Source organism: Lycium barbarum, chromosome 2, assembly GCF_019175385.1.
Source record: "Lycium barbarum isolate Lr01 chromosome 2, ASM1917538v2, whole genome shotgun sequence".
In the NCBI taxonomy this organism is placed as follows: Eukaryota; Viridiplantae; Streptophyta; class Magnoliopsida; order Solanales; family Solanaceae; genus Lycium; species Lycium barbarum.
Window position 1 is genome coordinate 87,919,221 of NC_083338.1, and position 16,659 is coordinate 87,935,879.

Sequence of the window (16,659 nt, forward strand, 5' to 3'; positions counted from 1 at the left end):
AGTTGGTTGCTATAGATTCGGAAAGTGAAATTATTTTCGAGGATATGTGAGATTAGACGTGTTCATCTTGAGTATACGAGGGTTTAAGTTCATGTTTGGCAAGTGTTGGAAGGATTAGAGGATGAGCGAATCGAAGAGAATACGTTTCGTCAAAATTTGATGTTAAAGGGAGAAATACGGTCCGTATCTTTAAAAATACGAACCATATTTGGAAATACGGACCATACTTCTCTTGGCAGAGAGGTCGATTTTTATGTTGAGAATTACGGTCCAAAAATACGGGCCATATTTAAATATATGGTCAGTATTTCTGGCCGTATTTTTAAGTCGGCTTCAGCTTTTTTTTATATATAATTCATATACTTATCATTTTAACTTATTTTATCCACTTCCCCTGATATCCAACCTTCTAGAAAACCCTCTCCAACAATATCTAATCAATTCCTAAGAAAAATCAAGGATCAAATGAGAAGATCAATTGTTTAAAGGTTCTGAAGTGATTATGGAAGCTAGTTTCTCCTCTTGGTAGTGGTTTTGAGGATACTTCAAGGTGAAGCACTCTTGGAATTGATGTGTTCTTGAGTTTTGAGGTAAGATTCTATCTTAACTCCATGTTTATGAGTTTATATGATGGTTATGCTAGGTTTGGAGGGAAAGGAGTTGGAGGGAAGGTTCAAACATGAATTTGAGTTTATGTTGAGATGTACTCTAGCTTGAGTCATGTTGTAAATGTGTTTTTAAGCTAAAACCTTCTTATAAGGATGGTAGTTGGTGTTGAGATTGTATTGAGGATGTTATACTTGGTATAATTAGAAGAAGAAAATGTATAAGTGTTGTATACAAAGTGTATATTAGGTTGTTTTGATGTAAATCTTGGGGTGAGTAGTGATGTGGAATTAAAGAGACTTATATGAGGTTGTTGTTGTGTTGTTGGCTGCTTAGGTGTACTGTAGTGACTAAGGAGATTGGAATACTAGGACGACAGTTTCATTGTGGGATTTGTTGACGACTTGAGGTATGTTAAGGCTAACATTCCTTCTTTTGACACGATCCTTATGAACGAAACGTAGACGTAATGCTACTCCATAATGATTCTAGTCTTAGTAGCTAGGGATGCTCCATGTTGATTCATGTTCTATTAATGTTATTCAGTACGTCTTTCTTCAGATTCAGTATGATTCACAGAGTCACCTGTTGATGAAAATGCTATCTCATAACGATGTTCGGAGGTATAACGACCTTACGTCACTCCGACAGATTCAGGATGTACTCTTATAATATTCATGCATTGCATTATATATATATATATATATATATATATATATATATATATATATATATGTATGTATGTATAGACCAATGACCCCACAGGCGTTATATACGCGTATATTATGTATTATCTATAAGGGGTATGGGGAAGGTGAAGGCGTTATATATGCACTACCACCTGATCAGCTGGTCACATGATGATGATGATGCCACAGAGGCCGATATGATACGATGGGATGCCCGCAGAGGCTTGACAAGCATTATATACTCATATATATGTATGACCAGGCGCTATATACACATACTAGTTACATGAGGCCCGACTCAATATATAAAAATCGTAATATTTTAATTAAAAAGTATTATTTGTGTCATATTTCCTTTCCGTATAATTAATATAATTCAGTGGCACATTAAACATCTATTGTTGGTAACTTTTTATAATTATTAAATATTTTTTAATTAATGAGGAAAAAGATTTGCTGGAGAATTAGCAAATACCAAAGGGACACAAGTGATTTGACATTATGTAAAGTAAATTATAGTATAAAATAACAACTTCGGTGAAAATAATAAATTGCAAAATATTGGCATTTTATGAATTTGTGAGCATAACATTTCCTTATTCATAAATAAACAAATCATTTTGTAATATGTTAAGTTTTAATTCATTAAGATATTTTATGTGGCAAGAGTACATGCTAGTTAACTGTGGCAATTTAAGCTTTGTTTTAGACAAAATTAAGAAAAAAATAAATTCATTGCATGAACCTCAAAAATCAATTTAGTTTTTTATATATGGTAATAATTAAAAATATTCTCAGTTAAAATTACAATGTACAATATTTTTTGCATAGCTTTTAAGTATTTACATTTTAATTTAAATTACTAAGTTGATCTTATTTAATATAGCTTCAAAGTTTAGTCAAAATAACTTTAAAAAATGAAAAGTGGCACATAAATTAAAACAGAGGGGAGTAATTATTAAGATCTAATAAATGTCGTATTCAAAACAAAAATGTGGCTCCAAAGTTGCCTAAAATTTACCAAAATACCACCAAAAGATGTGGTGCAGTGGATGGAGCTGCTCTTCCCTTAACCAGAGGTCTCGGGTTCGAGCTCTGGGTGTGGAAAAAACCTTGGTAGGGAGCGCTTCCTCCTAAATGGGGCCCTACGCGGCGCGAATCCGAATATAATCAGGCTCCAATGCAGGTACCGAGCACCGGGTGAGAAACCCAATTTTTTTTATTTTTTTATCAAAATGTTTAATGACAAATAATGTAAAGAGTAATCTAATACTCCATCCAATTCATATTATATGGTGTTTTTAGCTTAGGCACACTCCTTAAGACCGTCTCAAATTATTTGTCATTTTTTTATTTTTGTTTTACACGCTCCTTAAGAAATATTAATTACAAAGAGTATTTGACTATTTTACCCTTATTTATGTCTAAGATACAATCTCTCTCCATTAAATATTTACGCTATTCATGTGTCCAACTCATTAATGACAAAATTTTACTAAGGATAAAATGAGAGAGAAAATATAATTAATTATGCTTGAACTTCGAAAACGATAAATAATTTGAGACAACTATTTTTACTAATCACAATAAATAATTTGAGACGGAATATACACCATTTATAGAGGTCCACATAAAAATGGACTTTGAACAAAAAATGAGTGCCAAAATAAAATTAGGGAAAGAAAAATGCAGCAACGTGTAGCATCAGGAAATCATTAGGCAAAGAAAGCCCAGCCACGTGTAGCATCATGATAGTATTTCAATGCTTTGTGAGGATGACAATTTTTTAAGATCTTTGTTTATATATAGTACTAATATGTATACATGCACAATATTTATGCATATCATTAGCCCTCGCAGGCGGTTCAGACATACAGGTTGCATTCATTTCATCCTGTGTACTTTTATTTCTCCTTCATGTTACTTTCATGCCTTACATACTCAGTACTTTATCCGTGCTGACATCCCTTTTCGGGAGGCGCTGCGTTTCATGCCAGCAGGTTCAGGTAGACAGGTTGACGATCTGTCCACGTAGGTTGCTACTCAACTGATATTGGAGCACTCCCCTTGTTCTGGAGTTGCTGTTGTGTTTGGTATATTATACTTTTTTGTACATATGGGTATGGCGGGGCCCAGTCCCGACCTTATTATATCATATACACTAGTAGAGTCTTGTAGACAGTCATGGTATAGGTAGACGTTGCATGGCCCCCCTCGGCCTACATTTTGTTGTATAGCCATCTATGATGGCCTTGTCGGCTTGTACATTTCGTCCAGCATAGTTATATAGACTGTCTTTTCGGGCTCGTCCCTTTTCAGCATATTTCTCATATTATCTAGTTCCATTTGATGACTCTCGTGGTCCATCCTTGTTTATGATTATGATATGAAAGCATGATTAGTGGTGCTCGATAGGTGGGGCCTAGGTGCCCGTCCTGGCCCTTCAGTTTGGGTCATGACATAACTCATAGGATTTTGGTAAAAAAGCCACTTATGATTGGAATTCTAACTTACAGAAAGTGTAACATTCCGTAAATCTGTTTTACATGTGAATGTTTTAAATGAGTGATATTGTGACATTTTAGACACATGAAGTTTTATGGAGATGAATTTAGGTGAAAGATAATCGTTTTGAAGTAAAACCAAATAGTGAAGTTCATAAGAGCTCTTAAATTAGTCTAAGTCTGAGGTACGTTCCACTTATGCCTGGTTTTCGAATAGTTGCATTAGTAATTTGAGAAAACTCAAAACATAAAAGTTGTAGGTCATTGAAATATCTTTCCAACCAAATATTGTAGAGGTCAAACGAATGTCTGTAAAAAAAGTTATGACTGATTTACTGAAGATGTGTAAAATGGAAATCCCGATTCTTGTAGGATTATGTTTTAAAGCCTAAGCCTTTATAATAACCTATAAATACAACCCAAAAACGTCTAAAGAGAGGGTTTTTTCAACCAGAGGCTTCTACCAACCCCCTAAGGTGAGTTTTTACTCAAATCCCTAAGATAATTACATTAACTTAATACTAGATTAACACCGAATCATTATTTGAAATCGCTAGATTGTGGAAACTTCATTCAAGGTCAAATATGAGATGAAGCTTTGGGATTTCTTCAAAAAAGATAGACCCCTCACACTTTGATGTATTATATGAAATTGTTATTATGTTTTATACATTGAATGGTCGATAGAATCATGAAATAGGATTGATTTAGATGCACTCTAATAAAGACAAAACCCTATTATTTTTATTGTAGAATTCCCTCCGACCAGTCAAGTGTAATTGGCTTTTACTGATTATTTAACCGTTGGATCACGCCCAAATTTTATCTGAGTGGTTACCACATATAGGTCTTCACTTTGAACGGTGGAGATCTAATTTGGAGGTCCGTAGCAGTGCGGTTTGAGCTATGAACTGTAGCTACGAAATTGATAAAAACTTGTAAATCTTAGGTGTGCAGTATTCAAATTCAATGTAGAGTGATTCTTTGAAGTACAGAGGTTAAGTTTGGAATGTATGAATGGTATTTAAGGTATGTCTCTTTTTGAACATACTCTTTTGAGCGGTTTTTATGAACTCTTTGGTTGTGGTTTGTGTGAGTGAGGGACAAGGCCACATTAAACCTTGTTTGTACTATACTTTATATGTATATATATTCATGATTGTTTTTCCCGTTAAAGGATGATTGAAAAGTTAGATGTAAAGCTTTGGTGTTTGAACTCAAATTAACCCATAATGGATGTGTAACTTAAAAAATTGAAAGGTTTGACTATCTCATGTGAAGGTTTTATAATGGATTGTGTTGAACTTGAAACTTGTTTAAATAAGTGAACTCGATTTTCCACAACTGAAATGGCTCGATGTACCTCTATGATGGGACAATGAACATAATCCGTAAGTAATAATATGACTATCATGATATGACTTGTGATTCGGGTTCCATGCCATGATTGAGATTCGGCTTCGATGCTATGATTGTAATTGTTTGTGTTTGGGCCTATATAGGCAAGCTGTGCAAGTCCAGAGGACAATTAGCCGTTATGGATCCTAACACATCGATACGAGTATTGTTGAGTCAGTACAGAGGATGATTGATCTCCGAGGCGTATAGCCCGGTGCCTCTATTGATATGCTAGTCCAGAGGATTATTAGCCTCCGTGGTTACCTAGCCCGGAGTATCGATTGTTTGATCTGCCTGTGAGTGGCTTGTTTCGTATCTTTATTTCCTATGAGTGGCGAACTTGTTTGCCTGTGAGTGGCTTGTTGATGATATTGGTCTCGAATGGAAAAGACTCAAATGTTAAGAAATGTTATACTGAATCAGAAAAGATATATACTTGTCTTGATGGTTTTCTATTGATGATTTTGAGTTGTACGGTTGATCTTGTCTTTGATTTCAAATTATTCTATTGGAACTGTTTTCACTAATCATTATTGTATTATTTTGTTATATTACTTATTTTCCCCGAGACACTCACTGAGTACACAGTACTCAGGCATAGCTGTCACGACCCGACTAGGGGCCGCGATGGGTACCCGGGGCTAACCACCGAGCACCGCTCGTTCTATTACTCATCATACTCATTTAACGCTCTTTTATCAAATTCGTACTCAAATTATAAGGAAAATCATATTTCATTTAGTAACATAAATACTTTTATATACATGCGCCTCTCGGCTATCAAAATGATAATGTACACATTTATACACATATATAGTAGGGACCTTGTGAGACCATATAACCCACACTGCGTATCTACGAGCCTCTACTGGAGTGATAAACATAAGGACGGGACAAGACCCCGTCGTGCCCAAAATATACATGTATAGAAAAGAATAACCATAAGCACCTCTGGAACAATGGAGTGCTCTCAAATCAGCTGACAGCTACTACGAGTCTGGATCAAGCTCACCTCCCTGTCTACCTGTGGGAATGAACACAGCGTCCAAAGAAAATGGACGTCAGTACGAACATTGTACTGAGTTTGAGATGCATAAACAATAATGATACGTCAATGAAATAAAAGAAGCATCAATAAGGAGCATTTGAATCTGACTGTCAATCATAAAAGAAATAATGCATGCTGGCTTACTCATAATCATCATCATATCATATATGCATAAATGTATAAGCTGCCCGTCCATATCGGATCGGTGTGATAATCATTAGCATTAGCCTGCGTCTAGGCCTCCCGCGTTCGGGGTATCATCTCATGCCGCCCACTAGTGGTGTCTGCCCATGCCATCTGGCCATGGTGTATATGCTGCCCGCCTTAGCGGTGACTGCCCGCACATATAGGCGCGGTGTATATCATCATCATAATATGCTCATCATAATGTGCTCATCATAATATGCTCATCATAGTATGCTCATCATAATACATGCATAAAGACTCAAGGACAACTATACTTTATCGGGGTGACGTAAGGTCGTGATCCCCCGATTTCATTATGGAGCATTCGTTTACATTCTGCCTCACCTTGAAGGAATTAGCATATAAGGTGAGTGTAAACAACAATTGACATCATTGACGTTATAGGATCATCATATCATGAGCTCTAGAATCTCTATACTTTAACTCATCATCATCATTATTGGACTCATAACATATCTCATATAGCTACTCATGAACATAGGCTCATAGTTTTTCTGAAATGTAAGAAATTCATAATGAGGAAGGAAAGTCATGTTATAGGATTCATGCCATAGAAAGAAAGGACTAGCCTCACATACCTTTGTCGTTTAACTACTCTATTGCTTGTTCGTTCTCCTTTAATGCTCACGTCTTTTCCTTCAAAAGAATTCGCATTAACATTAGCTAAACGATTATATGAACATGCTTACTAAAGCTAGAGAAAATTGGGCAGCATTTCCTTTGTTTATACTACTTTTCCCATATTCTATATCAACTCCCAAACGTTAATAACAACATTCACAATATATCAACAACAATCATCATTCAGTTGCATTTCACCATTTCACTTCAAATTCCCCATAATCATGGTCATCGTTTACTATTACGTTATTTCATATATTATACTCATCCCATGTTCTAAATGTCATTCATAACATATTTACAATCTCAACATATCCATATTCATGACTCATTCCAACTACTACTCAACAATGATACTATTCACACATTTATGACCCATTTTCTATACTTTTCTACAATCCAAGTTTTTCAACTTATCAATACTTTAAACATCATGAAAACACCATAAAACTTACCTTAGATAGTGTAGAAACAAGCCTTGAATGGAAATACTCTTCTAGCACCAAAACCCTATTTCACTTCTCTTGGGATTTCTTGGCTTGGATGACTTTAATGGGTTTCAAACTCTTGATTCTTGTTGGTTTGATGAAGTTGATCATCAATTTCCTTTGGATTCTTGTGGATGAAGAGTGGAGATAATATTATAGAGGTTTCTTGACTTGTGGAGTGAAAATGAAATGAGAGAGAGGTCCCTTATATTAATTCAAAATCTGTCCCGACCAGAACATACGGACCAACATACGGTCCGTATATTTTTCACTGACCGTATGTCTGGACCGTATGTTTGGTCCAGTGAAGTGTGCCATTTTAGGCTGAACCTACGGCTGGACATACTGTCCGTGAATTTTATGCGGCCAGTATGTCTAGCCGTATAATGTCCAGCTATCCGGGACTTGTTCTCGTCGACTCGTTTGATCTCCGATCCTTATGGAACCTTCTTGACACCTTTTTAACACTTCAATACCAATCTAAGGGATGTCATTACTCGTCTCTGAGACATCATTATGCCATCATTAACTTGTCGTTCATAATTTCTACCCGACACATAACATATCTTTTACTTTCTTTGCCAAACTTCTTCTTTTTAGTCAAATGTCTTTGAATCTCGATTAAGATCATCAAATGCTATCGCTTACTTATCAAATCATTGTATACGTCATTCTCTTCGCTAACCTATTCATTGTACGTTAACGGGGAATTTTCCAAGGTGTAACATTCTTCCCCCCTTTTGGAACATTCGTCCTCGAATGTTAAACACTCGGAATTCTACGAAAAGTTTGCCAGAGTTTCCCCTATAATATGGCACTACCAACCTGTCACAACAACCCATAATAATATTGCCTCACAGGGCCACAACACAATGGAACTTATAAATTGGCCACACACAACCAAAAGCATGAAAAGTAAGCGTACATACCTCATATTGTTAGTGTTTCATCTTGAATCTCTGCTGGGGGTTGAAATAAGTGTGGATATGTGGATTTCATCTTCTCTTCCACTTCCCAAGTCATTTCTTCTCGGTTTTTGTTGCCCCATAAGACTTTGACTGAAGCTACTTCCTTGTTTCGAAGTCCTCGCACTTGCCTGTCTAAAACAGCAATGGGAACTTCCTCATATGCTAGCTTTTCTGTCACTTGAACATCATCAATTGGAACAATCCTCGTAGGATCTCCAACACACTTGCGGAGCATCGAGACATGAAAGACTGGATGGACTGATTCAAGCTCTGAAGGCAAGTCCAATTCATAGGCTACATGACCCACTTTGCGGATAATTTTATAGGGTCCAATGTATCTAGGACTTAACTTCCCTTTCTTGCCAAATCTCATCACCCCTTTCATTGGAGACACTTTCAAGAATACCCAGTCATCAACCTGAAATTCCAAGTCTCGACAGCGGTTGTTCGCATAAGACTTTTGGCGACTTTGGGCTGTCAACAGTCGATCTCAGATCACTTTGACTTTTTCTAGCGCTTGCTGAATCAATTCAGGGCCTATTAGTTGTACTTCTCCTATTTCAAACTATCCAATTGGGGACCTACACTTCCTTCCATATAACGCTTCATACGGAGCCATTTGAACACTGGAATGATAGTTGTTGTTGTATGCAAATTCGATTAGAGGCAAATGATCATCCCAACTACCACCGAAATCTAGTACTCATGCCCATAGCATATCATCCAAAGTCTGAATAGTACGCTCGGCTTGTCCATCGGTCTGCGGATGAAATGTCGTACTAAGTTTCACTTGGGTGCCTAGACCTTCTTGAAAGGATTTCCAGAACTTGGCTGTAAACTGTGCTCCTCTATCTGTGATAATGGATAGTGGAATACCATGAAGTCGCACGATTTATTTGAGATACAACCTTGCATAGTCTTCTGCTGAGTATGTGGTTCTGACTGGAAGAAAATGAGCTGCGTTTGTGAATCTGTCCACAATCACCCATATAGAATCATATTTTCCACGGGAATGAGGTAATCCCATAATAAAATCCATATTTCTCACTTCCCATTTCCAAGTAGGGATTTCCATCGCTTGCAATAAGCCTCCTGGCTTTTGGTGTTTGATTTTTACTTGTTGGCAATTTGGACATTGGGCTAAAACTTCTGCTATGTCTCTCTTCATGCCATCCCACCAATATATTAATTTAAGATCATGGTACATCTTGGTTGCACCTGGGTGAATAGAATACCGAGAATAATGGTCTTCTTCTAGAATTCGTCGGCGCAATTCTGCCACATTCGGCACACATAGCCTGCCACGGTATCTAAGAATTCCATCCGTAGAGACTTCAAATGGAGACTTCTCTTTTCCATGAGATATGTCTCTGTAATGGTGCAATTGAGGATCTTCATACTAACGCTCTTTCACTTCTATATTCAGAGATGAAGATGTGGGATCATCAATACCAATCCCTGCACTACCTGAATCAATCATGCCTACCCCAAGATTAGCCAATTAGTGGAGCTCATGAATCATCTCTTTCTTTTCCGGAGGAACTTCACATAAACTGCCCATTGATCGGCGGCTAAGCGCGTCAGCTACTATATTCGCTTTTTCGGGGTGGTACAAAATATTCACATCGTAATCTTTCAACAACTCTAACCACCGCCTCTGTCGCAGATTTAACTCCTTCTATTTGAAAATGTACTGAAGGCTCTTGTGATCTGTATAGATATCAACGTGCACGCCATATAAGTAATGTCTCCACATCTTTAATGTATGAATAACCGCAGCCAATTCGAGATCATGAGTTGGATAGTTCTTTTTATGCTTCCGCAGCTGTCTCGAAGCATATGCAATAACTCTGCCCTGCTGCATTAACACGCATCCTAATCTAACACCGAAGGCATCACAGTACACAACATAGCCATCTGACCCTTCTGGAAGTGTAAAGACCGGAGCTGAGGCTAATCTACCCTTCAACTCTTGGAAGCTGCGTTCACAAGCATCATTCCATTGAAATTTAGCTGACTTTTGGGTTAGCTTCGTCAATGGGGCCGAAATAGATGAAAACCCTTCTACGAACCTTCTATAGTACCCTGCCAATCCTATAAAACTACAGACTTCTGTAGGCGTCGTAGGCCTTGGCCAAGTCTTCACTGCTTCAATTTTCTGAGTGTCGACTCGAATGCCATCATCTGAAATTACATGGCCTAGAAATGTTACAGAATTCAGCCAAAACTCACACTTAGAAAATTTTGCATACAATTCTCGGGTTCGAAGAATGCCAAGAACAATTCGCAAATGATCTGCATGTTCTGATTCTGTGCGAGAATATACCAGAATATCATCAATGAATACTATCACGAATAAATCCAAGAGTGGCCTGAATACATTATTCATCAAATTCATGAACACTGCCGGAGCATTAGTCAACCCCAACGACATCACCTGGAATTCATAGTGGCCATATCTTGTTCTGAAGGTTGTTTTGGAAATATCTTCTTCTCTAACCCTCACTTGATGATAACCCGACCTCAAATCTATTTTAGAAAACCATTTGGCACCCTGTAGTTGATCAAATAAATCATCAATCCTTGGGAGAGGATATTTTTTCTTTATTGTCACCTTGTTCAATTGCCTCTAATCGATGCACATTCGGAGGGAACCGTCTTTCTTTCTCACCAACAAGACTGGCGCTCCCCATGGTGATGAACTGGGTCTAATAAACCCCTTTTCAAGCAAATCCTTCAACTGTGCCTTTAGCTCTTTCAATTCTGCTGGATCCATTCAATAAGGAGGAATAGAAATAGGCTTGGTGTCCGGTAACACATCAATGGCGAAGTCAATCTCTCTTTCTGGAGGAAGACCTGGAAGCTCATCTAGGAATACATTCGGGAATTCATTCACTACCGGAACTGATTAGAAAGTTGGCGACTTTGCTTCAGTGTCATGTACTCGGACTAGATGATAAATATAGCCTTTAGCTATCATCTTTCTTGCCTTGAGGTAGGAAATAAACCTACCTTTTGAAGATGCTGTGCTACCCTTCCATTCAAACACGGGCTCTCCCGGAAATTGAAATCGAACCATTTTCATCCGACAATCAACATTAACATAACATGAAGCCAACCAATCCATACCCATAATCACATCGAAATCTAACATTTCCAGCTCAATTAAATGTGCTTTGGTCTGGCGATCACATATCACAAGTACATAATTTTTATACACTTGTCTTGCTATCACGGGATCACCAACCGGAGTAGATACCTCAAAAGGTTTAATTGGCCCAGGTTTCACCCCAATATGACCAGCAACATATGGAGTAATATAAGAGAATGTAGAACCCGGATCTATCAATGCATACACATCACGGGAAAATATGGATAATGTACCTGTAACCACATCTGGGGAGGACTCAAGATCCTGTCGTCCGGCTAAAGCATAAATGCGGGGCTGAGTGGCCCCTAAAGTAGATACTCCCCCTCTGCCTCTACCTCTACCTGCTGATATCTGGGAAGGCTGCCCTACCGGGCGCACTGAAGATGAACCAGCCATTGATCCTGTAGGCTGAACCCCAACTCTACCACTCATCGACGGGCAATCTCGCATCATGTGCCCAACCTGGCCACAGGCATAACAAGCATCCGAACCTTGGCGATATTATCCGGAATGTAACCTACCGCACTGGCTGCATCGCGGTACTGGTGGTCTCCTCTGACTATAGTCTTCCCTGAACAGAGAATCTGAGGCCCTCGAACTCTGGCCCTATCCTGAACGAAAGGAGCGGTCAAATCTCCTACCCGTAAATCGAGGAGGTGCACTAGTCACCGACTGGCCTAAATGTCTAGAATATGTCTGCCTTGATCCCCCTCTATAATCACTGCCTACTCCCATAGATCTGGCCCTCTTACTTTGCCGTCTATCAACATCACGATCGCCTCTTTGTGGTTGTTGCCGCCCCTCTAAGTTCTGGGCATGGGCTTGTATTCGGGAAATATCCATCCCGTCTTGCAACGAGGCCGTCAAGCAATCTTTGAACAAATGTGGCCCCAAGCCACTCACAAATCTGTGCACCCTATCTCCCATAGTCAGGGCATATCTAGCCAATGAGTTAAATTGAAGTCTATATTCCTGGGCGCTCATATTTCTTTGCTTAAGATTTAGGAACCTGTCCGCTCTAGCTCGGCGGACCTCGGGTGGCAAATAATGGCGAATGAAAGCATCTACAAATTCTTGCCAAACGGGAGGAGGTGCATTTTATTTTCTTGATGCTATCCAATTATTATACCACAATACCCCCACATCTCGGAGTCTATACGATGCCAACTCCACTGATTCAGTCTTGGAGGCATGAACAATCCTCAATGTCCTCAGCATCTCATCAATAAAACCTTACGGGTCTTCATCCGGCTTTGACCCGAAAAACTCCAGAGGATTTAAACTCATAAAATCACGGGCTCTGGTACTACCTGCCCGATCACCTGAACTCACATTTTGCCGCTGGGCCTGGGCGGCAACCAACTGTGTCAATAAATGTATAGCCTCGGTCACTTGTTGACCCGAAGCACCCGGTGCAGGAATTGGAGCTGAAGCTCCTCCTTGTTCTTCTACATTAGGCGGGGTGGAGGAAGTATTAGATAGAGCCTTATTATGTGACTCTCCCTCTTCCACATTCATGGAAGGCGCTCTTTTTACCCGTCTTTTTGTCGTAGTCTTGCCCTTCTTGGCGGCTGTAGCTTTTCCCTTTGGCGGCATTTCTGAAATCACAATACCTATTAGGAGGGGAAAATCTTATAAGGCAGCTCTATCGCACGATCTCGTAAGAAGAAAGATGGTCATTTTTCCTAAATGCCCTGTAGCCTCCTGTTTATTAGTGTGGCGCGTAACACACCATAAACAAGACTCTACTAGACACCGCTCGTAGACGCTTCCTAGGACTGAACTGCTCTGATACCACTTTTGTCACGACCCGACTAGGGGCCGCGACGGGTACCCGGGGCTAACCACCGAGCACCGCTCGTTCTATTACTCATTTAACGCTCTTTTATAAAATTCGTACTCAAATTATAAGGAAAATCATATTTCATTTAGTAACATAAATACTTTTATATACATGCGCCTCTCGGCTATCAAAATGATAATGTACACATTTAAACACATATACAGTAGTGACCTTGTGAGACCATATAACCCACACTGCGTATCTACGAGCCTCTACTGGAGAGCTAGACATAAGGACGGGACAAGACCCCGTCGTGCCCAAAATATACATGTACACAAAAGAATAACCATAAGCACCTCCGGAACAATGGAGTGCTCTCAAATCAGCTGATAGCTACTACGAGTCTGGATCAATAATGATAAGTCAATGAAATAAAAGAAGCATTAATAAGGAGCATCTGAATTTGACTGTCAATCATAAAAGAAATAATGCATGCTGGCTTACTCATAATCATCATCATATCATATATGCATAAATGTATAAGCTGCCTGTCCATATCGGATCGGTGTGATAATCATTAGCATTAGCTTGCGTCTGGGGTATCATCTCATGCCGCCCACTATTGGTGTCTGCCTATGCCATCTGGCCATGGTGTATACGCTGCCCGCCTTTGCGGTGACTGCCCGGCCATATAGGCGCGGTGTATATCCTCATCATAATATGCTCATCATAATGTGCTCATTATAATATTCTCATCATAGTATGCTCATCATAGTATGCTCATCATAATACATGCATAAAGACTCAAGGACAACTATACTTTATCGGGGTGACGTAAGGTCGTGATCCCCCGATTTCATTATGGAGCATTCGTTTACATTCTGCCTCACCTTGAAGGAATTAGCATATAAGGTGAGTGTAAACAACAATTGACATCATTGACGTTATAGGATCATCATATCATGAGCTCTAGAATCTCTATACTTTAACTCATCATCATCATTATTGGACTCATAACATATCTCATATAGCTACTCATGAACATAGGCTCATAGTTTTTCTGAAATGTAAGAAATTCATAATGAGGAAGGAAAGTCATGTTATAGGATTCATGCCATAGAAAGAAAGGACTAGCCTCACATACCTTTGTCGTTTAACTACTCTATTGCTTGTTCGTTCTCCTTTAATGCTCACGTCTTTTCCTTCAAAAGAATTCGCATTAACATTAGCTAAACGATTATATGAACATGCTTACTAAAGCTAGAGAAAATTGGGCAGCATTTCCTTTGTTTATACTACTTTTCCCATATTCTATATCAACTCCCAAACGTTAATAACAACATTCACAATATATCAACAACAATCATCATTCAGTTGCATTTCACCATTTCACTTCAAATTCCCCATAATCATGGTCATCGTTTACTATTACGTTATTTCATATATTATACTCATCCCATGTTCTAAATGTCATTCATAACATATTTACAATCTCAACATATCCATATTCATGACTCATTCCAACTACTACTCAACAATGATACTATTCACACATTTATGACCCATTTTCTATACTTTTCTACAATCCAAGTTTTTCAACTTATCAATACTTTAAACATCATGAAAACACCATAAAACTTACCTTAGATAGTGTAGAAACAAGCCTTGAATGGAAATACTCTTCTAGCACCAAAACCCTATTTCACTTCTCTTGGGATTTCTTGGCTTGGATGACTTTAATGGGTTTCAAACTCTTGATTCTTGTTGGTTTGATGAAGTTGATGATCAATTTCCTTTGGATTCTTGTGGATGAAGAGTGGAGAGAATATTCTAGGGGTTTCTTGACTTGTGGAGAGAAAATGAAATGAGAGAGAGGTCCCTTATATTAATTAAAAATCTGTCCCGACTAGAACATACGGACCAACATACGGTCCGTATATTTTTCACTGACCGTATGTCTGGACTTTATGTTTCGTCCAGTGAAGTGTGCCATTCTGGGCTGAGCCTACGGCTGGACATACTGTCCGTGAATTTTATGCGGCCAGTATGTCTGGCCGTATAATGTCCAGCTATCCGGGACTTGTTCTCGTCGACTCGTTTGATCTCCGATCCTTATGGAACCTTCTTGACACCTTTTTAACACTTCAATACCAATCTAAGGGATGTCATTACTCGTATCTGAGACATCATTATGCCATCATTAACTTGTCGTTCATAATTTCTACCCGACACATAACATATCTTTTACTTTCTTTGCCAAACTTCTTCCTTTTAGTCAAATGTCTTTGAATCTCGATTAAGATCATCAAATGCTATCTCTTACTTATCAAATCATCGTATATGTCATGATCTTCGCTAACCTATTCACCGTACGTTAACGGGGAATTTTACAAGGTGTAACAATAGCATTGTTGTTTTTATGTTAGGTAATGAAGAAGAGCAAGTACAGACAGATCTCGCGGATTAAGAGTACTTGTTGCTTTTCAGATTGTTGGTGAGCCCACACCTTTGTTCGTGGGTTTTCATTGAGTCAATTATTGCTTCTTAGCAGTTTCAGGCTGTTTCCTGAGTTAGCTTATTTTCTTAGAAGCTTCATAGATAGTTATAAACTTGTGGGCAGCGTCTTGGATGTCTCTTATGTTTTATGGAGGCATGTTGCCACGTTTTAATTTAAATGTTGAATAAGACTGCCACTGATTTTTATTTCACAAATTATGACCATGATCTTTAATTAGTTATTTATAACATCTCTTGAACTATTAATGAAAGATTATTAAAAAGGGACTTGTTGTTATTAATTCATAAGGTGCTTCCGGTGTTGTTCATAGCATCGGATGCCTGTTACGTCCAGGGCGGGTTTTGGGGCATGACAAAAAGTAAAAATTTCCCAATTTATTAAATCTCTGGAGTAGGATGACTGTTGACACCTAATTTTTGACCTTCCGTAATTTTTTTAAGTACTCGGAATCCTTGGACAATAAGTAAAATCAGCTGCACACCCTAAAAGGTCTAGGTGATTTTTATGAAAATGATTTGGGATAATATTTCACCCCTTTAAATTGATAAAGAGAATTTTCAAGATAGTTTAAGTTTTGTGGAAATTATTGATTTAGGGAATATGTTTTTAAATCAATCAAGGGAAAAAACCATTTTGAATAATTATTTACTTAATTGATTAAATCAAGGAAAATTAGAG